Here is a 14,962-nt window from a genome sequence, read left to right as displayed (position 1 = left end):
GGACCTAAGGAAGACCACAGCCAGGGCCAGAGCTTCTTCAAGCGACAGTCCTTCCATAAGTCAGACCATCAGTGCTCAATCCCCTCGCAGCCCCAAACTACATCTACCTGAAAAACAAACAGGAATATTCTGGAAAGGGCGACGATTTATCAAGAGACTAATTATCATTTAAGCTAGTCTGGAATAGTAATGAGTCCCTTTTAAACGGAAGCAAACCCTGTGATGAATGTCTCAGCATCACATGCTTAGCAAACTTTCCCGGTAAGGTATTCCTTCAGGGCAACTTAGCACAGCAACCCACAGGCAAACAGAGCAGGGAGACAATGCACAGGTAGGAAGGAGGCAGACACTCTTCAAAAGCTGTAACTACCTCTAAAATCTCGGCTGCCTTTTGAATATTTTAAATGGAAGACGGATGGATCACTTAAACTTTTGAGTCAGAAAAAAAAAAAAGAAAGAAAAAAAGAGGCAGGTACTAATAAACAATTCATCACTAACTGGGGGAGGCCTCAATCTAAAGGGGACATTCGGGGCAGAATTTTGGCCCATCACTGTGAAGGAGAACTTCCACCTGCCACCATTAGGCTATAAAAGTGAAGTGTAGGTCTCCTTCTGAGGGGACAAAAAGGCCTGAGCATTCACTGAATGCTTGTCATGAACCAAGCATTGCACTCAATGCTCATGTTAACTTTACAACCATCTTTAGGACGTAGATGTTATGATTAACTCCATTTTTACAGGTGAGGCAGCAGAGTCTCAGGGAAGTCACTTAGCTCATTCTAGGATGAGTCAGGTGGGCAAAAAATACAAGGGGATGCCAAAAAGCTCAAAAATTGAGATAAATAATATTTTAAGGAAATACTTTAAAAAATCAAGATAACTGGAAAAAATCCAAGATGAACAAAATACCAACATTTTCAACAAAGACAGATTCAGACTCTGCACTTGCATGTCTTAGCTTCTCCCTCCTCACCCCGGTCCCGGCCCTGCCACTAGGCAGTGTTGCCTCCAAGTGTGAGCCTCGGGGATGACGACGGAACACGTCCCGAGAGACCACGGCGCGGGTGAATGCACCGTCATGAGATATAACGTCTGTTCCTGCCTTCATCCATGTTTGTTCTTACTGAGAATAAAACAGCAACCATGGCAGGGAGGCTGCTCCAAATTCTCACCGCCTGCTCTCCCTGGTGGAGCCTACTGACGGCTGAAAAGGTCTGTGTGTCTTACACCAAATCCAGGGAGGGGCCCTGACCGCCACGGTTGCTGCTAGGTGATCACTGTGGTGGGAAATGCTGCATCCGAAGCCAGTGTGCAAGAAAAGTCAAAGTGGAGAAGTACCCTTAATTTGTGAAATCATGCCAGGGCAGAGGACCATGTCAGGAGAATTTCTGGCAACTAAGGAGGTCCACGGAGGAAGGGAATGTTATTCTTCATCTGGAGTAACCAGGAACATTCAAGGAAAAGGCAGTGCTTATTCACAACGTCCTCTGACCAGGACCCAGTGCCAGAAGGCAACAGAATAAGGCTCTGGCCACTGTTGACTGTGGCCTGTGAAGCTGTTTATGCCAACTTTCTGGCTTCAGCACCTCACATGGTCTAAAGGAATAGAGACAGAGGAGGGGAGGGACACCACTCCTCCGCCAGCCATGAGAAAGAGCATCACTTGTCTCTCCCACACACTTTTTTCCCTCCTCTTTCCTTCTTCCCTCTCTGTTGCTCTCTCCAACTCCCATCTCATTTAACATCCTGTGCACCAGATCCTCTGCCTGGGCAGCAACCCTGACCACCGAGACTCTGAGAACAATGCTTTATCTCAATAAGCATCCCGGAACTCTGCAACTGTCTGATGACTGATTAAACCAAATAACAACGAAATTTTGCCTCCAGTTCTAACAAACATGCATTATTCACAAGCACGTAGAATTTAAATGTGCCTCCTTTTTTTAAGTTAAATAAACTGTCCGGCAGTAAGTGAGCATCGGTTTACAAAACACTTTGTCTTACTTTCCACTGCGTTGCTTAATACTCCCCCCATAATCCATTTGCATCGATTCCTCCTGCATCAACTGCCTATGCATTCCAACACACTCAGAGCTGCAGAGAACTCCACTGCTGATTCACCAGGGAGGCAACTGTACTCAGTTAAAAAGAAAAAAAAAAAAGATACAAATAAGAATCCACTTAAGACAGTACTTATTTTTTTTAATAGAGCTTTCCTCTTAATTATAATATAGCATTAGTTTTTTGTTTCATTCTTCTGAATTTCATAATGACACTATCAAACAGTAACAAATACAAATTTGTGCAGCCTGGAATATGCAATTTAATCATAAGCAGTAATTTCCGTATCACTGAGGAGGGGAAAAAAAAGTCAAATGATTAAACTCCAGTGCGTGAGGACCAATCTTGAATTAAATTGTACTCTCTGCTAAAGTTAGTTTCCGTACAGCAATATCAAGAATGGTTTAAAGGTAATAGTAAAACATTTACTGTTATATTCAAACTCCATGAGAAGAAGTGTTTACCAAGGATCAAACTGCTATTCTTTTTTGCAAATTAAAAATGTCTTGCACATGATTTCAAAACCTCTTGAAAGGATAGGCCATAATATCATAGGAATCTCACTGATATTTCTCTTCTTTATTCATTCCCTTCCCCTCAGAGTCTAAAATGATGCCTTTTGCAGGGGGGCAAAAAAAAAGAGCCAGAAAATCCTCCAGGATCACTGCCTCAGTGAGAACTGACCTTGTTTATCACAGAGCCCAGCCCCCACCCATCTCCTGCTCAGACAATCTCAAGATACAGATTTTGCAACTTTCGAGTAAATGCCAAGGTGAGAAGAAGAGACTGAAGGTAAGGGGATCCACTGAGTAGAAAGATGTTAATCCTGACAAACTGCTCAAGCAGTAGCCTGAACCACAGCTAGATTGAATTCGGTCTCTCCTGAGAGGGCCAGACAAGGCTGATGGTAACAAAACCGCTTTTCATGGTGCCCTCAAAAGCAGATGGGCCCCATGCACAAAGTTGGAGAAGAGTGCCATTGCCCTCTAGTGGCCAGAAGTGCAATCTTCCGCGAAGGAGCCCATTTCCAGAGATGCACAAGGCCCTTAACGTCAGGGTAAAATTATAGCAGAAAGATGTCTAATTATCCTCCTCGAGTGTTTTCTTTAGTCCTTCCTTGCCCACAGAGGAGGCTGTGGATGGCTATCACAATAATCCTGATGGAAAAGCTCATTCTTACTGCTACTGTGCACCAGAATTTGTCAAACTTTCTCCAGCTTTATTTTTTTCTTTTTTACCAGACCTGTTGATGTTTTTCCCCTAGTCCGTTAAATCGCAAACACACACATATAGATAGACCAAAGACCTATTTCAGGGGAAATGAACTCGGATTGGAAAGGCTGACAACTACAATGATTGGTAAATCTAGAATGGGGGTTCTTGACAAATCAGGTAACTTTTTATGAAGCAATAACCAATTGTGTAAGGGGGATAAACACCTCAAACACATTTCCATCCCTTAAATCACTGGCTGGTGAATTTATACAATGTTTAATTTTCTAGGAAAAAAGAAACTTAGTAATTTATAGTCATTCTGTAACCTTGACAGTTCAAGAAAAAAGGTTTGCTACCTGCTTTCAAACTGTAGATCACTGCCTTATCATTACTATTTAATGTTTAGGTATTCCTATGATCAAAGTAAAAAAAAATCAATACTGAAAATAAACTTAAATGATCACGTTTCTGGAACAAGCGCCTAATGTGTAGAAAAATGAAGGCAGACTAAAATCAGAAATGCAGATCTCCTTTAGATGATTCCAAAAATGGCTTTGAATATCACAGATCAAAGTTTACATGAACTGTCAACTTCATAAGTCACAGACATTCACAGGCAAGGTTCTGAGACACACTATGCTCAGGGGAGTGTAGCTCTGGCACTGTAAATCAAGCCTTGAGGTCAAAGTCATGGCATTTCCCGTATGAGGGGCCCCAAACCAGAATCTTTACAAAGCAGCCATGTAATTCTATTCAAAGTGGAAAAAAAACCATGAATTATGAAGACAAGTGCATTAAAGGAGCATGAAATTGATCTGTAGTCCCCCAAATCATGGCAAGGCTCTCCAACCCTGCCACCCCCCCACCACCAATCTTTGCACAATTAAACAAACATACATATCCACAGCCACCACTGCAAAGAGGAAATCTGAGTTCTGGGTCATAAAAAAGCATAGACTTAACTTTTTTTTTTTTTAAATTCTCAAATTAACAAAAGATTGCATCTTAATTGAAAATAGAATTTAGATTTCTAGTAATTTTACTGTCTGGTGTTCTGATAAGAGTGCTGAGCATAATGAAAGTTCTGAAGAGCTATCAAGATGGTCCACTGCTTCAATTAGAGCTATTTTAAAAGCCTATTTTTCTAGTAAGCAATAAGCCCAGTTTGAGTAAATCTACATGTCTGGGCCTCAACAGTTTATCCTATCCCAGTCTCGTCAATGCAGGTCTTCATTTCATTTTCCCTTCCTCAGGGGTGAGGAGGGTGATTTTTTTTTTTTTTCAAATAAAATAAAATGACCAGCATGTGCTGACTCTCAAACAACAAGGAAAATAATGATAGAAATTATTATTAATAATAAACTACAGCTGCACAAAATTTTAAATGTACTAATTCACAATGCTTTAAAAGCAGAATGTAAAGATAATTCTCACTGAAGGAAAGTTTCCTAGCCTTTCAGATGCCTTTCCTTGGTCTGTACTTGAAAACTACTCACATTCCTTTGTACTAGGCAGGATTTCAGTTTTGCACAGAGGCTTGAATTCCAGGGCCCACTGGCCAACTCTAAAACTTTGAATCAGAGCTCATGACTAAGGAACTTTAGTGTCCAGGAGCTTCTGGGTCCCTCTAGCATTGGCCCCAACACTCTGTCTCTTTGTTTTGCAACTTTTTGCTCCTTTGTTCTACTGGAAGAAGACCAGGCTCCCTGCAGTTGGGGTTGGGCAGAGATTATTTCTGGGTTCTGATGCCTGCATCTCTGTATTTGTAGGGAGAGTAATTTCAGGATTAATGAAATGAAGGTCAGCCCCTTCTTTTCTCTCTCATCGTATTAGGCTCTAGCTCTCAGAGCCCAGCGTGGCAAATGTGCTGAAGTGATGCTGGCGGATCCTCGCTCCTGAGAACGTTTCCACGTCCCTATCCCCGGGAAATCCAGACACCCCGCAAAACCATCGACGTCTGTCTGCTGCAAGCCCAAGTGATAAAGAAATCTATCCATCCTCTCACCAGATTAATTATCGTGCCTTCTCTGTGATTAAACTGAAAACTTACTCTCTGTCTCATGTTAAACCGGTAGGAATGATCCAAAGAGGAAAACGGAAATATTTCAGAGGCATCCGAAAAAAATTTCTTTAGGGGGAAAGGTTCGGGGGAAGACTTTACAGGCAGATCTATGCCCTCATGCAGCAGGGTTTTAGAGACAACCTTCCACCCCACCCCTTAGAAACGACCCGCCGTCATGCAGGGATGGCATTATTAAATAATTAAAAGATGCGATTTCTTAATAGCAGCGCGATGGCCCGTGAAATTCCTGCTACATTATCAGCAAAAGCAACAGGGCTTTCTTTTTCTAGCATTTAGAAAACCTTTCATCCGGGAGAAGGGGGCATGCGGAGCTCCCCCACTCCCCAACCCCGCCCTGGAGAAAGCAAGGCCTTGGCAAGAAAGGGATGAAGAAGCGCGACCCGGGGGCCTCCCTGACCCCACTTTCTCTGGGGAGTCTTTCCTTCACAGCGCCAAACGGGCCTCCTACAGCTCTACCAGGCTGGAGAGGGAGACGGGTGCTCTCCTCGCCGCCCCTCCCCACCATCCTGCGGGCTTCTCCAGCTTCCCATCCGCGGCTCCCGTTCCGGGGCAAAGCTGAAGGAGGGAAGCCGTGCGCGCGAAACTGGAGAGACTCCGCGCGCTCCGGGAGGAGGCGCAGGCTGCAGGGAAGGCTTGCTTCGCAAAGTTAACGTTGACCCCGGCAGGCTCCGCCAAGACCCAGCCAGAGCCAAGCCCGAGTCTGAGCCGCGCGCACATCACCCCTCGGGCTGCCGGGAGCTGACAAACGGCCCCCTGGAGCCCCCGAGAAGACTCCAGCTTGAGCGCGCGCGCCGCAGTCGGCAGCCCCAGAGCCGCAGTCAGCGGACCCAAACCCACGCTATTAAAGTGCGGGGGAATCGCCGACGCGATATGGGTTCCTTCCGTTTTCTGGGGCTTCCCCGGCGGTCTCGATGGAGGGACTGAGTCCCCGGGAGCGCTCCGCGGAGATTGAGGAGGAAGGGGTAGGGACCCTGCAAAGCGTGGTCACGTCGCTGCTATTGGAAAGAGGCGCAGGGCGGGCCGGCACCGCGCCGGGGGCGACTTTCCCCAGAGAGCTGACCGGGGCAGTCGGCGTGTCCGGAGCGCAGCTGTGCAGCCTCCAGCTCCAGCCGGCAGCAAAGCCCCTCTCCTGCGGCCTCGGCGCAGACCCCAGAGAGGAGGCCAGAGCCGGGAGGAGAGGTTGGAGCGCACATCTGGCGCCTCTGCCCCCTGCGCTGCCCGCGCCCACAGCTGGCTCCCTTCTTCCTTTTTGATTTTTAAACACATCTCTTACCTCCGCCCTTCCCCCGTTCTGCTTTGCATGTGTGAAACCTTCTCGAGTCAGACCTCCCCCCACCCCGAGACAGTCTCATCCAGCGAACAACCCCCCCCCCCCCCCACCAAGAAGCTCCATCCAGGCGGGAGGAAGGTACTGGCGGCGCGCCTCACCTGGGATCCTGGAGGGTGGGCGAGAGTTGCCGGTCGTCGGTCCCTGGCGCAGGACGAGCGCAGCGGTGTCAGCCCCGGCCCCAGTCCGGGTCCCATTCACAAGTCGGCGGCGGCTGCGAGCGGCCCCCGCGGCATCTGCTCGAGACGCTCCCCTTGGCTGGCGGCGGCCGCGGAATGAGCCGCCGAGCGCGCTAGTGGCAGGAATGAGAAACCGGGGGGAGGTGGCGGGCGGGGTGGGGGGGCGGAGGAGGAGGGAGGCCGCCGCTGGGAGGGAAGGGAAGGGCGGGGGGCGGAGAGGAGCCGAGGCCGCGAGACGCGGCGAGCTGGGCCTCGCGGAGGCTGCGGGGGCCGGCCTGTCCGCGCCACTACCCCCCAGGGGCCCCCAAGATGCCAGGCCTGGGATTCGTGGCTGCCCTTCCTGCCCCAGGTCACCGCACTCCTGCTCCCCTGGGGCTCAACGGAGTCTGGAGCGACTGAAGTTGGGCTCCGGGGACGCACAGCCAATCAGGAGGGCGGCAGAGGGAAGCTGGGGAGGGCTCAGAAGCCCTTTTTCCTCCTTCGCCCAAATCCGCTCCAGCTGGTCAGGCTGGGCCCTTGCCCAGGAGGCCTGGGTGGTGGGTAGGGGGAAAGCATCGCCCAAGTAGGAGAGGCAATCGGGAATTGTTCTTCCTCCCTCCACGTCGGCGGCTTCTGCCCTGCCCCCTCCCCTCATCCCTTGCAAACTCTCCTTGGGGCCTGGGTGGTGAAACCTGGGGGAGGGAGACTTCGGACTTGGGAAGAGCCACGTCTCTGTTCTCTCCCAGTTCTCCCTCCCCCCAACCCTATCCAGCCCCAAAGCTTCCTGTGCAGAAGCTGGGCCCCAGGAGCTCTTAGGCCGGGTCGGCCGGGTGCCTGCCACCACCCCCCTCCTCCCCAAGAGGGTGTCTTGGCCTGCGCCTCAGGCAGGTACAGTGGCCCCCGCCCGCAAGTAGCGTCACTTGTTGCCTCAGGCCCCCTAGCCGCCCGCCCGCCCGCCCGCAAGGCTCTGTGAAGAGTGCGGTACTGCGGGAGACCCAGCCTGAGGGCGCAGTGCCCGCATTCTCCCTCCGTACTCCCCTGAACCCCTCAAGGAGGACCCGTTAGAGGAGGGGACCTCGGGCCTGATTCCTGCCGTCACGGAGTCCCCAGGAGAAAAGGCTTCGGGGCCCCAAGCTTAGGAATCACGCCAGGGACTGGGTGGGGCGCTCGTGCTTCGGGGAGCAGTGTTGAGACCCGCGCACGCAGCCGTCCCTACGGTAGAGGGGAACAACTGTGACCTGGTGGGGACCCCTAGCCAGAACAAGTTTCTTGGGTGGGAGGTGGCGGAAAAGGCAGAGGCGGAGGGAAGGTGAAGCAGCAAGCAGATAACGGAGGAAAGAAATCCCAGGAAGAACGGGTCCGCGAAAGGAAAGGAGAACGCCGAGGGAAAGCCGGGAGAGAGGGGCGCAAAGAGGCCCAAGAAGGAAGAGAAAGCCTTGGACAGTGTGCCAACAGCGAACGGAGTGGCGAGAGAGGGAGAGAAGGGCGGCTTAAGCTCGCCTTACGTCTCCTCGCCGCCCGCGCGGAGTCCGCGCAGCACGCAGCGCCCTCGGGTTTGCACGCGGCGCCCAGCTGCACGCGGGGGCGGGGCGGGGCCATCCGGGCACCACGCCCCCGCCCCCGCGCGCCCGTGGTCTTCTAGACGACTCCCGGCTGCTCGAGGCGCAGGCCGCCGCCCGCGCCCAGGCGCAGCGCGAGCCGCCGCGGCTTTTGCCCTCCTTGTGGCCTTGGCCTCTAAGCTGCCGGTTCCTCGGCTGGAGGTGAGGGCTCTGAGTTTCCCGCTGCCCGGTTCCCTTGCTCTTCTGCTCCCCCACCTCACCTCCCAAAGGCCGCCGAGGTGACAGGCCCCGGGGCACCAGAAACCCCCACCCTCGCCCCACACGCCCGGTGCAGGGCGCCCGCCAGGCCGCCGAGGCTCGGAGAGCGGGGCGCGGTGCCTGCCTCTTCTTCCTCCACAGGTTGGTCCCTGAACCTGACTGAGCCCCTTCCACGCTCTTCTCTCTCAGCCTCTCTGGTCCTGTCTTTTCATCTGCCACTTCTGTCTGCTCTAAGCCATAAAACTTGGCGTGTGTCCTGGGCCTCCGCCATAGTCCCCGCACTAACGGGGCGTAGCGTGCTGATGGGGTGCTCTGACCTCGACGTTTCTGCTTACAACTGAAGTTACACAGGAGAGGAGGGAAGAGGGCCCCACTCCCCCTCAGAGATACCTGAGTTTTGCTCGTGTTTGTCTACTGTTGTCTGAATTTTCTCAACGCTTTCCGCATAAGTGAAAGTGGAAACAAGAAAGGAAGGTGAAGGAATCTCAGTTTAATTGCACGTGTACAAAGATGTCCAGGTCAGAGATAGTTAGGACATTGCCTGATCTGTGAGAAAAGTTGCATTAATTCCATTTTGGAGGCCCCTCCAAGGATGAGCCTGGTCACATGTGACCTGATAATATCTGGAATGTGTCCTCTGCTTTTGGTTGAGAGTTCATGAAGTGACAGCTGTTGTTTGGTGGTGGTGGGTTTTTTTAGACCATCTGTTTATTGAAAGATGGCATCATTGGATTTTTAAAAGTAAGTTAAGAACTGTAGATTGCCACTGACTTTGCACACCTGGATCACATGGAACCCAGCGTAGCATAACCCAGCGGTTTTATGCCTGGGAGTCTACTTAAGACAACTGGAAACATATGTCGGCATAAACACATATACCTGAATGTTTCATAGCAGCGTTAGTCATCATAGCCAAAAACTGGTAACAATCCAAATGTCCATCCATTGGTGAATAGATAAACAAAATGTGGTATATCCATGTAATGGAATAGTACTCAGCATTAAAAAGAAAATACTGATGTATGTTGCAACATGAATGAACCTTAAAAGGATGCTAAAAGCCAGATGCAAAAACCACATATTCTCTGATTCCATTCATATAAAATATTCAGAAAAGGCAAATTTATAGAGACAGAAAGCAGATCAGTTGTTGTCCCAGCTAAGGGTATGAATAGAAATTGACTGCAGATGGGCATGAGGGAACTGTGTTGGATGATGAAAATGTTCTAAAATTGGATAATGGTGATGGTTGCACAAATCTATACATTCACTAAAATTCCTTGAATTCTAACCAAAGAAAAGGCAAAAATGTTCCTTTTACACCTTTATTCCTGGAGTATTTGTGACCTGCAGCTGAGCCCCAGGGAGAAAATTTTTGCAAGGCAGTTTTATAGAAAGAGAGAAATATTAAAAAAAGAGAGTTCTAGTTCTTATGGAACGATAACCATACTTCTTTTCAGCAAGTTCTATTTTGGCGACTGCTTTGGAGAGTCTTATAAGTGTTAAAGCAAGTTAATTCCCCCCTTTCACTCTTCTAAGTGATTAATTTCTGGGAACTAGAGTTAGGCATTCCAGTTCGTGACATTTTAAACACACCTACACATAGACACAGTACAAAGTGCACATTTCCGAGGGGATTTTTTATGACTATGTTAGGATCTGTCTTAGAATCCATATCAAGCACTTGGGTGGAGTATTGTGTGATTACAGTTTGCATTAAAAAAGGAAACAAGGGGGCAAAAACCCCACTGACAGCTTTAATTATAAGATTCAGTTCATCCAGGCAGCCAAAAGTTTGGGTGTTTATCTTAACTTGCCTCACCTTTCCTTCACCTTGTTCTTCAAGGGAGGAAGCCAGGGTTCACAGTTGCTCTGGAGGCAGGATTAAACAGTCCCCTCTACTTCCTGCCTCTTCCAGTCCAGACAGATGAAGCTCAAATGGGCCTTTTCTTGTCTTTGTCCTTGTCAGCGAGAGGCTGATAATTTCCTGTTGGTTCCTTCATCAAAGGTACCAGGCTCTCATCCCTTTGAAGCATTTGTCCTCAGACTCTGAAGATAGCCAGGCCCTGCCGAGTCAGTTCCTTGTTTTCACTTAGAAGCCCCAGGCTACCCCAGGCCTCCTCCAAGCTTCCTGCTCTAGAAGCATTCTTTGGTAAATGGTATAAAAAGTGAGGCAAGATCCAAATAGGGAGGTGGTTTTATCACATTGCAGTAGACTCCCGTCATGCCTTCCCCAGGTACAGGGAGAGCATTGAGAGAGATGGAATAGGATGCTTTTTCTGAACCAGACATTTCAGATGGAGATTCCCACAGCTGAGTCCATAGAGATAAGTGGGGAGACCACAGGGCCTTGATCCGAGTCTGATTCTTGGTTCTGCTGCTTACTAGCAAAGACTTTATCTCCATGAGATTCAGTTTCCATTTCTATAAGGTAGGGCTTGTTATCCATGCCTGGATTGTTGCAGGGATTAAATGTGCCCACACGCCTAAAGCAGTAAGCACTGTGCTTCATGCAGAGGCTCAATAAATAGAAGTTATTAATTACTATTATTAATTATGAGGTCTGATTATTACCACACCTTAAATCACCTGAGCAAGAAAGGAGCCATGTTACACTTATGAATTATAATAATGATGAAGATTGATCTTATCATAAATGATATTGGTAATAAAATTTCTAGTCAAGAATATTTTAGCCAGTTCAAAATTTACTGACACTGTAAGGCCTGTCCCAGGTCATATAGAATTAGATAGGACAACCTTGGGGGCAGGGGCCCTGGATCTGCCACAAATTCACTGAACCACCTTGAGTAAGTAATTTTCTATCTCTGAGCCTCAGTTCCCATAGCTGTAAGTTCTGAGGAGGATCCTTCCAGGGCTGAAATTCTGGAGTTTTGAAGTCAGACTCTATTAAAATGAAAGCATCTCTTAGAAGCAGTTCCCCTTTCCGCCACTAGGAGCAGTCAGCTGATTGTCTCAGGCTAAGCCCTGACCCTTGTCTCTCAAGCATACCTTCTTTAGCATTATCTGTAGCATTTCTTTTTCTTTTCCTCTCACCTAGACTCTAAGTTCCCCAGGGATGGGGATGATATCCTCCTGGTTTTTGTCTGTATTCCCAGCACCTGGTACATTAAATATAGAAGTCCAACCAATATATTTGATTAATTGATCATGTTAATTAAGAAACATTTGATTAAATTAAGACCAGTATAGCAATCAGATATCACCACAATAATACCAGGTTATGAATAACCCCAGCACCAAGTGGCTTAGAATAGCAATTATTTACTCATACATCCATGGGTTGGATGGGGTTGCCTGGTCTAGACTGAGCTGGGCTGGGGCAACTCCACTCAGCTTCCTGTATTTTTCATCCTCCTCCTGGGGCTAGCTTGGACATATTTTCATGGATGATGGCAAGTGCACAAGACATCAAGCAGAAATATGCATGGTGTCTTGAGGTGTAGGCTTAGAACTGGAAACGATCTCTTCCATCTCATTTTGTTGGCTAAAGCACACCATATGGCCAGACTGAAAGTTAAGGGGTGGAGAAATATAGTCTGCCTTTTTAGCGGAAGAAACTTCATAAGTTGCATGGAAAGGAGTCTGAGTACAGGGAAGGGTAAAGTGTTGGGGCCATTAGGGCACTCTCCCTCAAACAGAAATAGATTTCTATCATGCTGCCGTTCTGGGTCATCTTGGCTTGTCAGGTCCCATGGATTATATCCTATAATCATGAATACAATATTCTAGAACGTTAGAGGAGACAGAAAATCAGAAGGCAATTTCAGTGTCATACCAAATCGTTGTTAACTATGCCCTTCCTTTACTTTGAGATTCAAGTTGGAAAGAAAGAACGCAAGCAGAAATGATAATGTAATAATATTAATAACAACTTATGTATAAAACTAGAAATTCTCAAAACATTCTTTCACAGTACGTATTGTTATCCCTATTTTACAGATGAGAGAATTGAGACAAGGAAATTATATGCACTGGTCAATATAATGCAGCTGGTCAGTCTTGGAACTGGGATTCCAGCATATGTGTGTTTGACTCACGAGTTGCCCCACTAACCTGCCTTTCAGTGAAGAAGCTTATGCAACAGATTCTAGTCTTGATAAGTTTGGCGGCAGTGTGTGGGGAAAAGGGAGAAGATCTTTCCTCTACCCCCAAGGCAGAAGGCATCTGTCAGATCCCTAGGGGCAGTGCCTAGAATACAACAGGTACACAAAAATTTTTCGTGGAAAGGAAAAGATGAAAAGGTTGGAGGAAGTAAGGGAGAGAGGGAGAGAAGGTCAGTATAGAAGTGGAAAAGGTAAGAGAGGAAGGAGGAGGATATGCGAGAAAAGATAAGCACATTGATCTCTTTGGAATAACCGTGCCTTTCCGTGATGGGCAGAAATCTGTGGATTCTGAGGTCATCCATCCCCTGTCTCTACAAGTGCTGAGAACTATTGCCACCTGTCTGCTGCGTTCCACAGCCTAGCGGGTGCAACAGGACCCCGCCCCTGGCTATCTTGCTGATCTTCCCGTCTCTCCCTTGATCATTCAAGCCACATGTATTTTTGTGCTGTTGTTCAAATGCATGTGTACTCCAGATTCAAGACATTTGCACTTGCTCTTCCCTTTGCCTGAAGCACCCTGCCCTGTCCCATGGCTTGCTCCCTCATTTTGTCTATTTAACCAGGATTTCCCTGGCCCTCTTAATGGCAGAAGCACCCATTCAACACTCATCCCTGGTAGCCCATCACTTTCTATCCCTTTAAGACTGCTTTATTCTTGTTTATACCGCATAGATTTGCTTGACATCATATGGCATATTTTAATTTACCTGTTACCAATTACCAATTTAGTTTTATTGGTCATCTCATCCCCCTAGGATACAAGCTTCAGGAGGACAGCAAAGTACATCATCTCTCTTGTTCACTCCTGTGTCTTGAGCATCTAATACTGTGCCAGGCATATGGTAAGCACTCAATAAATATTTGCAGAATGAATACATGAATAATACATGCATGAAAAATGCTAACGGAATGAATGAATCCCCAAACCAAGAGCAGATGAATCATCTGCTTGACTCTAAATGGTGCAAGTGTCCCTTGTTTACAAAATGAATTTAATTATGCCAATTATTCACACTACAAAATGATTCTTCACTCTACCAAAGGTTTCATTCGAAAGCAAGTTAAAATAGCTACCTCCTTTACTGCTTTTAAAAATATAATCCAGTTTACAAAATGGTGGTGTGCAGACAACTTTTCTAGACATATGGATTTCCTAAAATGAATTACAGGTATGCATAATGACAGTTCTGCTTGGGACTTCTAATTCTAGTTTGTTTGTTGTGTGGGTGAGGAGATTGGCTTATTAAAATGCCTCACAGAAGGCTATTTCAGTGTTTGTATGTGCATCCATTTACATTACTTTTTAAACTTGTGAATAGGCGCATTTGAATATGTTTGTGCTCCAGGATAACTGTTGGAAATGTTATTCAAGATTGGTACCGGATTGCTTTGCAAATAGTCTACAATTTGGACAACAAGATTTGAGAGTTCTGTGTTCCAATTTTCATAAACGTTGAAACGTTGACCATCAGTGCTGAGAAGGGGAAGGCAGAAGTGATCCTTAGCCAATGGAGGAAGCTTTAAAAAAAACCTTTCTTAGTGTCCCCAGCTCAAGATAGACGCACTTACCCAGCACTGGCTGTGTGTCAGCACTTCGTCTAGTTGTTGTGTATGTTTCTGTCTTCCTGTTCAGTTGCTTCTTTGGTGGCTAAGAGATAACAGTGATGTTTCCATAGAGCACAGGCAGGTCGAAATGAAATGCAGTGTTTTACACAGGTGGCTCAAGAGCTGCTTCTTGGAAATGGTATTCCAGAAAAGTCTCTCCTTTCTGATTGACAGTCACTTTAGTCCTGGATCTTAAGCCATGATCGAGTCCCCATTGTGGGGAGTATTGTTCTGGGCATAGGTAGAATTAAAGAATAACACTTTTAATAGCTGCTCATTGAATGCCTATTGAGTACTTTAATTCCAACTTTTACAACTGTTCTACAGAGTAAGTATTCTTACACCCATTTTATAGGAAAGGACAGGGGAGCTCAGAACCCTGATCAGCTTACACAAAGTCAGATAGTTTGCTAATGAATGAATAATTAAGTGTGATTTAATTTCTCAGAGTCTACAAGGTTATATAACTGGGAACTAATTTATATGGGAGAGGCGGTAAGGAGAGGCGAGTAGAGGACTCCTTAAAGGAATTCTTTTTAAGCTAAGAATTAAAATATGCAGAGGGATAG

The 14,962-nt window shown here is 47.3% G+C and overlaps 1 protein-coding gene across 1 annotated transcript in view; it reads right to left on the bottom strand.

The window, feature by feature from the left end:
* The window catches only part of CDH11 (cadherin 11), a 141,764-nt gene extending 134,095 nt beyond the window's left edge, over positions 1–7,669 (bottom strand). The window contains exon 1 of the mRNA XM_074370644.1: positions 6,788–7,669. The gene's annotated coding sequence lies outside the window, so the exon portion shown is untranslated. The remainder of the gene's footprint in view (positions 1–6,787) is intronic.
* Between the last annotated feature and the right edge of the window lie 7,293 nt (positions 7,670–14,962).

The sequence above is a fragment of the Camelus bactrianus genome, chromosome 9, assembly GCF_048773025.1.
Source record: "Camelus bactrianus isolate YW-2024 breed Bactrian camel chromosome 9, ASM4877302v1, whole genome shotgun sequence".
NCBI classification, from domain to species: Eukaryota; Metazoa; Chordata; class Mammalia; order Artiodactyla; family Camelidae; genus Camelus; species Camelus bactrianus.
This window is presented reverse-complemented; position numbering and strand designations above follow the sequence as displayed.